The sequence below is a fragment of the Podarcis muralis genome, chromosome 7 (genome assembly GCF_964188315.1).
Source record: "Podarcis muralis chromosome 7, rPodMur119.hap1.1, whole genome shotgun sequence".
In the NCBI taxonomy this organism is placed as follows: Eukaryota; Metazoa; Chordata; class Lepidosauria; order Squamata; family Lacertidae; genus Podarcis; species Podarcis muralis.
Window position 1 is genome coordinate 89,779,055 of NC_135661.1, and position 7,338 is coordinate 89,786,392.

A 7,338-nucleotide genomic window follows, 5' to 3' on the forward strand; every position below is an offset into this window, starting at 1 on the left:
TGGAAAATCCAAAGGTGATAATTTGCTGAGCACAAAACTATTGGAAGCGGAACATGCATTTAGATCTAAACAGGTTGGGAGTCAGGATGGGAGAGTCAAAATTCAAATTCCCCTTTCTCCCAAGAACCCATGGATGAATTCCAAAATCCACCAGTAATTCCTCAGCCTGCAGGAGGTGCTCATGAGTGGAGCTCCTGCCCCCATCTCTTCTGGGATCTCCGTGCATTCTGCAAGTGCTTATTCATAGAATTGTTGAGTTGGAAGATGGGAGCCCAAAGGGCATCTAGTCCAACCCCTGCAATGAAGGAATCTCAACTAGATCATCTCAGACAGATGGCCATCCATCCTCTGCCTTGAAACCTCCAAGGAAGGGGAACCCAAAAACCTCCCAAGGGAGTCCGTTCCACAGCTCTTTCTGTCAGAAAATTCTTCCTGATGTCTAGGCTGTGTGAGTGCCTGGAGGCAGTTGGAGGATGGATGGCAGCTAATGGATTGAGGTTGAATCCTGACAAGACAGAAGTACTGTTCTTGAGGGACTGAGGGCAGGCACGTGTGGAGGACTCCCTGGTCCTGAATGGGGTAACTGTGCCCCTGAAGGACCAGGTGCGCAGCCTGGGAGTCATTTTGGACTCACAGCTGTCCATGGAGTACATTTCCGAGCACAATTCAAAGTGTTGGTGCTGACCTTGAAAGCCCTCAATGGCCTCGGTCCAGTATATCTGAAGGAGCGTCTCCACCCCCATCGCTCAGCCCAGACACTGAGGTCCAGCTCCGAGGGCCTTCTGGCGGTTCCCTCACTGCGAGAAGCCAAGTTACAGGGAACCCGGCAGAGGGTCTTCTGTGTGGTGGCACCCTCCCTTCAGATTTCAAGGAAATAAACAACTACCTGACTTTTAGAAGACATCTGAAGGCAGCCCTGTTTAGGGAAGCATTTCATATTTGATGAATTGTTGTATTTTAATATTTAGCTGGAAGCCACCCAGAGTGGCTAGGGAAACCCACCAGATGGTTGGGGTATAAATAATATATTATTATTATTATTATTATTATTATTATTATTATTATTGGCAGAATCTCCTTTCCTGTAACAGAACCTTCCTGTCATGCAAAAAGAGACATGTAGTCTCAAAAAAACCAGCTGGAAACTTCATGCAGATGCAAGCGATTTCTAAAATTTGGGAGCGTCCACATCGGACATTGAAAGCACATCTAACGTGCGTTTGACTCCCTGCAAAGAATCATGGGGACTGTAGTTCCCCCTCACAGAGCAGCAGCTCCTAGCACCCTTAGCATACTACAGTTCCCATAATTCTTTTGAGAGAAGTCTTGTGCTTTGGGCGAAGTCAGGGGCCATGGATTTCGGACCACCTCTCCCATCAGCACAGCGTGAGCACCTATATGATGAACGCAACCCTCGAGCCTTGTTTTAAAATCCCCACCAAAATCCCCACCTAGTACTGTACAGTAACACAATCCTACTCATTAAAATGCCCAATATTCAAAGTATTTTAAAGATCCGCCTGAAAGGCCCAGGTTAGGAGACCAGCGAGTCTCTCTATGAAGCACCACTTCAGAGCGGTGAATCTGAACTCTGTTTAAGAACAGAGTGAATCTGTCTGTTTAAGAACAGTCCTGTTTACAAACGATTCGGTTTACGGACTGCGCAAAACTGGAAGTAGTGTCCCAGATTGCGAACTTTACCTTGGTCTATGAACGGAATCCGAACGGTGGAAGGGCACCAGCAATGGGAGGCCTCATTAGGGAAAGCGCGCCTCGGTTTACGAACGGTTTCGGTTTAAGAACAGACTTCCGGAACGGATTAAGTTCATAAACCGAGGTACCGCTGTATACATTTTACAGTCATACCTCATGTTACGTTTGCTTCAGGTTGAGTGCTTTCAGGTTGCGTCCCGCGGTGACCCAGAAGTACCGGAAAGGGTTACTTCCGGGTTTCGCCACTCGCACATGCGCAGATGTGCGAAATGGCATCACAGGCATGCGCAGAAGCAGTGAATCGCGACCCGCCGACGCGGGTTGCGTTCCTTTCAGGTTGTGAATAGGCCTCCGGAACAGATCCCGTTTGCAACCAGAGCTACCACTGTATTATAAAATAAATACGAAAGAGAAAGGAAGGTTCCCCAGGGAGATAAAGCCTCTTGATCCCAGTGAAACTGGAATTTACATGAGCTTCCCAGTCTGCGAGACTGGGAGAGTCTGGCCTAGTTACGCTTTACTTCCTTGAGCTGGGAACATGTTCGGCTGCAGAGTGCATGAGACCTGCGTCACCGTGGACCAGGGTGCGGCCCCAGCGCATTCCAGCAGCTCGGGGTGCGCCAGCAGGTCTCACCAGGTGAGAACACCCACGTTGTTATCCTCCGAACCCTACCCAGACTGGGAGAACCTGCTGATCGGCTCCACTTGACGAAAAATCCCGAGCTGGGAACAAAACCGTCGCCTCCTCCTAGGCAGAGCAGCCGAGAGGCTGCAAAACGAAAAGCGAAGCAAGGGAACCAGAGTCAAGGGGGTTCAGATCCTCATTGTATTGCTTTCCCTCTGTGTTCTGGAGGATGGATGGCGGCTAACAGATTGAGGTTGAATCCTGACAAGACAGAAGTACTGTTTCTGGGGACAGGGGGCGGGCGGATGTGGAGGACTCCCTGGTCCTGAATGGGGTAACTGTGCCCCTGAAGGACCAGGTGCGCGGCCTGGGAGTCATTCTGGACTCACAGCTGTCCATGGAGGTGCAGGTCAATTCTGTTTCCAGGGCAGCTGCCTCCCAGCTCCATCTGGTACGCAGGATGAGACCCTCCCTGCCCACAGACTGTCTCACCAGAGTGGTGCATGCTCTGATTATCTCCCGCTTGGACTACTGCAATGCGCTCTATGCGGGGCTACCTTTGAAGGTGACCCGGAAATTACAACTAATCCAGAATGCAGCAGCCAGACTGGTGACTGGGAGCAGCCACCGAGACCATATAATACTCATCCTGAAAGAGCTACATTGGCTCCCAGTACGTTTCTGAGCAAAATTCAAAGTGTTGGTGCTAACTTTTCAAGCCCTAAACAGCCTCGGTCCAGTATACCCGAAGGAGTGTCTCCACCTCCATCGTTCAGCCTGGACACTGAGGTCCAGCTCTGAGGGCCTTCTGGCAGTTCCCTCATAGCGAAAAGCAAAGTTACAGGGAACCAGGCAGAGGGCCTTCTTGGTGGTGGCGCCCACCCTGTGGAACACCCTCCCACCAGATGTCAAAGAGATAAACAACTACCTGATGTTTAGAAGACATTTGAAAGCAGCCCTGTTTAGGGAAGCTTTTGATGTTTTATAGATTATTGTATTTTAGTATTTGATTGGAAGCCACCCAGAGTGGCTGGGGAAGCCCAGCCAAATGGGCGGGGTATAAATAATAAATTATTATTATTATTATTATTATTATTATTATTATTATTATTATTCTGGAAGGAAAGGGTGCAGGAAGCTGAGGGATCCTCCAGGTACAGAGGCAGTCTATCTGGAATCCTGGGCTCTTAGGGGTCCTGTGAACAGGATGCTAGACTAGATCAAATCACAGAATTGTAGCATAGGAATGGACCCCCATCTAGTCCAGCCTCGTGCAATGCAGAAATCGCAACTAAAGTATCCATGACAGACGGCCACCCAGCCACTGAAATGAGATCTCTTTGGCCTGATCCAAACCCAGAGTTATTTTGATGAAGCTCTGTTGCGATAGCAGAGCCTCCACACTCGGGAGAAGTCTATCTTTTGAATCCCAGACAGTAGGAACGGCGGCCAGAGAGTGATTTTGCACTCGGGTTCTGTTTGCAGTCTTCCCAGAGACATCTTGCGGGCCACTCTGAGGACAGGAAGCTGGAATTTTTGGCCTGGTCTAGACATAGGACTCTTTTTACAGAGCCTGGCACAACCTTGATGGCAGAAAGTGAGAAGGAATTAAAGAACCTTTCAATGAGGGCAAAAGATGGACTCGATGGCCCTTGTGGTCTATTCCAACTCTATGATTCTATGAAGAGGAGAGTGCAAAATATGGTCTGAAGCTCAACATCAAAAAAACGAAGATCATGGCCACTGGTCCCATCACCTCCTGGCAAATAGAAGGGGAAGAAATGGAGATAGTGAGAGATTTGACTTTCTTGGGCTCCATGATCACTGCAGATGGTGACAGCAGCCACGAAATTAAAAGACGCCTGCTTCTTGGGAGGAAAGCAATGGCAAACCTAGACAGCATCTTAAAAAGCAGAGACATCACCTTGCCAACAAAGGTCCGTATAGTTCAAACTCTGGTTTTCCCAGTAGTGATGTATGGAAGTGAAAGCTGGACCATAAAGAAGGCTGATCGCCGAAGAATGGATGCTTTGGAATTCTGGTGCTGGAGGAGACCCTGGAGAGTCCCATGGACTGCAAGAAGATCAAACTGATCCATTCTTAAGGAAATCAGTGCTCACTGGAAGGACAGATCCTGAAGCTGAGGCTCCAATCCTTTGGCCACCTCATGAGAAGAGAAGACTCCCTGGAAAAGACCCTGATGTTGGGAAAGATGGGGGGCACAAGGAGAAGGGGATGACGGAGGACGAGATGGCTGGACAGTGTTCTCGAAGCTGCCAGCATGAGTTTGACCAAACTGCGGGAGGCAGTGGAAGACAGGAGTGCCTGGCGTGCTCTGGTCCAGGGGTCACGAAGAGGCGGACACGACTAAACGACTAAACAACAACAAAATCACAATAGCAGAGCCTCTACACTCAGGAGAAGTCTATCTCTGAATCCCGGATGGTAGGAACGCTCTGAGGACAGGATGCCAGACTAGATGGGCCTCCTTTGGCCTGATCCAGCCACAGGCCGCTGCTCTTGGCTCCCTCAGCTCCAGCAGCTCTGCTTTGCAAACTGTTCCTTTTGGCTGCCAGTTCCCAGGAAGGAGGCAGCGGCCAGGATCTGTCCAGCGGCCGGGCGAGTCCCTGCATGCCTGCGTGGCTTTGGTGCAAGCCCAAAGTTCGAGGAGTAGTTGGCGAGGGGCCAAGGACGCCGTTCCCCGAAGCGCCTCTGACGCGCTGCCTCCACGGCACCAAACTTTTGCTCCCTTGTCCTTCCTTCACCCCGCTTGGCAGCCGTTCTCCTCTGGGAATCAGAGCCAGGATGAGGGGAAAGGCGTGCTCTGGTCCAGGGGGTCACGAAGAGGCGGACACGACTAAACGACTCAACAGCAACAACATTGTGCACGGGCCTCCTCCGACCCAGATGTGCACCGGAAATAACGCATGCGCATGCACAAATAACCTTTGCGGTGCTCCTCCGACCCAGAAGTGGGCAGCTGCGCAGAGCAGCGCCGGTAAGAGCGGGCAGCGGGGGCCGCCGCGGGCCGCATAAACGAGTCTCTCGGGCCTTATCTGGCCCAAGGGCCTTAGTTTGGGGACCCCTGATGCAGAGGGTACCAGAAGGGCGAAGGCGACTCAGGTGTGCAATGATTGGCAGCCAAGCAATGCAATTGCACCCCCTCTTCACATGGATGTCTCCGCCCACTGAGCTGTCTGACCCTCAACCCACCTGCAGCTTCCAGAAGGGGAACCGATACTCCCGGCTTCGCCATCAATTTCAGTTCCTGGTTTTTATGCGCAGCTCCCCCCCCCCCAGCCTCCAAATCCCCCCCCCCCTTCTGAATGACTGCATTTTAAATTGCATTTTAACCTGTATTTTAAATTGGCCCCCCCCCCCATTATGTTTTTACTGTAATTTTACTGGTGTTAGCTGCCCTGAGCCCAGCTCTGGCCGGGGAGGGCAGGGTATAAATAAAATTTATTATTATTAATTATTATTATTAATGCCAAGGAACAGGATGTCGTCTTCTTCTTCTGTGGTGATCCCTCATAGCTGAGTAGGATTGTCTTCCATAAACATGGTTTTAACAATGAGTCCGTAAGTGACTGTGGAGGCCAATTCTGGACCCACACATCCTTCCACAGTGGGGACATTGGTTTCCGGGCAGGAGTTGATCACGGTGTGGATTTGCCAAGCGTGCCTTCCTCTTAGCACGTTTCTCCCTTGCGTCCTGAGTTCGAGTGTCTTCAAAGCCCAGGACAGCTTTGGTCAAGGCTGTTCTCCAACCAGAGCCAGGGCCTTTTCGGCTCTGCCTCCGGCCTGGTGGAACGCTCTGCCTCATGAGACCAGGGCCCTGCGGGATCTGATTTCTTTCCGCAGGGCCTGTAAGACAGAGTTGTTCCGCCTGGAATCAACTTGATCACCTCCCCCTCTTTCCTCTTTCCTCCTGTGATGGAACTCCTGTTTGGGGACTTCCCTGGCTTTTTTCTGGCCCATGTAGGACCAGTCTGGATAGTTAGCCTTGGTGAAGACTTGACGTTTTCATCCCCAAAAAAGTTTTTGATTTGAGTTTCTACTGAAAGGAGGCTGCATTTTAATGTTGTATTTTAATCTTGTTTTTTAAGTTGTATATCAACCAATTGTTTTTATACCTGGTGTTAGCTGCCCGTCTTGGCTGGGGAGGGCGGGGTATAAATAAAATTTGTTATATTATAATTATTATTATTATTATTATTATTATTATTATTATTATTTGAACCCTGGTCTCCAAGGGCCTAGTCTAGCGCTCTAACCACTGCACCACACTGTTTCCTTGAGAAGGTAAAGATCAGGCCAGAGGGGGCCCATCTAGTCCAGCCTCCTGTTCTCACAGTGGCCGCCTAGATGCTTCAACGGGAAACCGACAAGCAGGATTCGAACACAAGACCAACTCTCCCCTCCCGCGTTTTCCAGCAGCTGGGATTCAGAAGCACTGCTACCTCTGACTGTGGAGGCAGAACAGAGAAATCCTGGCCGGTCGCCGCCAACAGCCCTCCCCTCCTCCACAAATTTCTCCAATCCTGTTTTAAAACCGTCCAAGCTGGCGGCCATCCATGTCTCTTGTGGGAGGGAGTTCCATAGTCTAACCCTGTGCTGCGTGAAAAAAGGCTTCCTTGTCTCTGTCCTGATAGGGCAGTGGGTAGTCCGGTTGGTTACAGCACAGTGCTGAGAACGCCAAGGTTGCAGGTTTGATCCCCGTATGGGACAGCTGAATCGCAGCGGGGTTGGACTAGATGATGTCCAGGGGTCCCTTTCCAACTCTACAAAGTCTATGAGGGCGGGGTATAAATAAAATTTCTTCTTCTACTACTTCTTCTTCTTCTTCTCCGGGTTGTCTCAAGATTTGCTGCAGGCCTGCTTGACAAAGCGCTGCCCTTAAAAGGAGAGGTGGAAGGAAATAGGCCGAACAATATAAAATGACGTGGGTGGCAGGCAGGCGGGGAGAGGGGAGGAAAGGGGGCTGGAGGTTGCAGAGC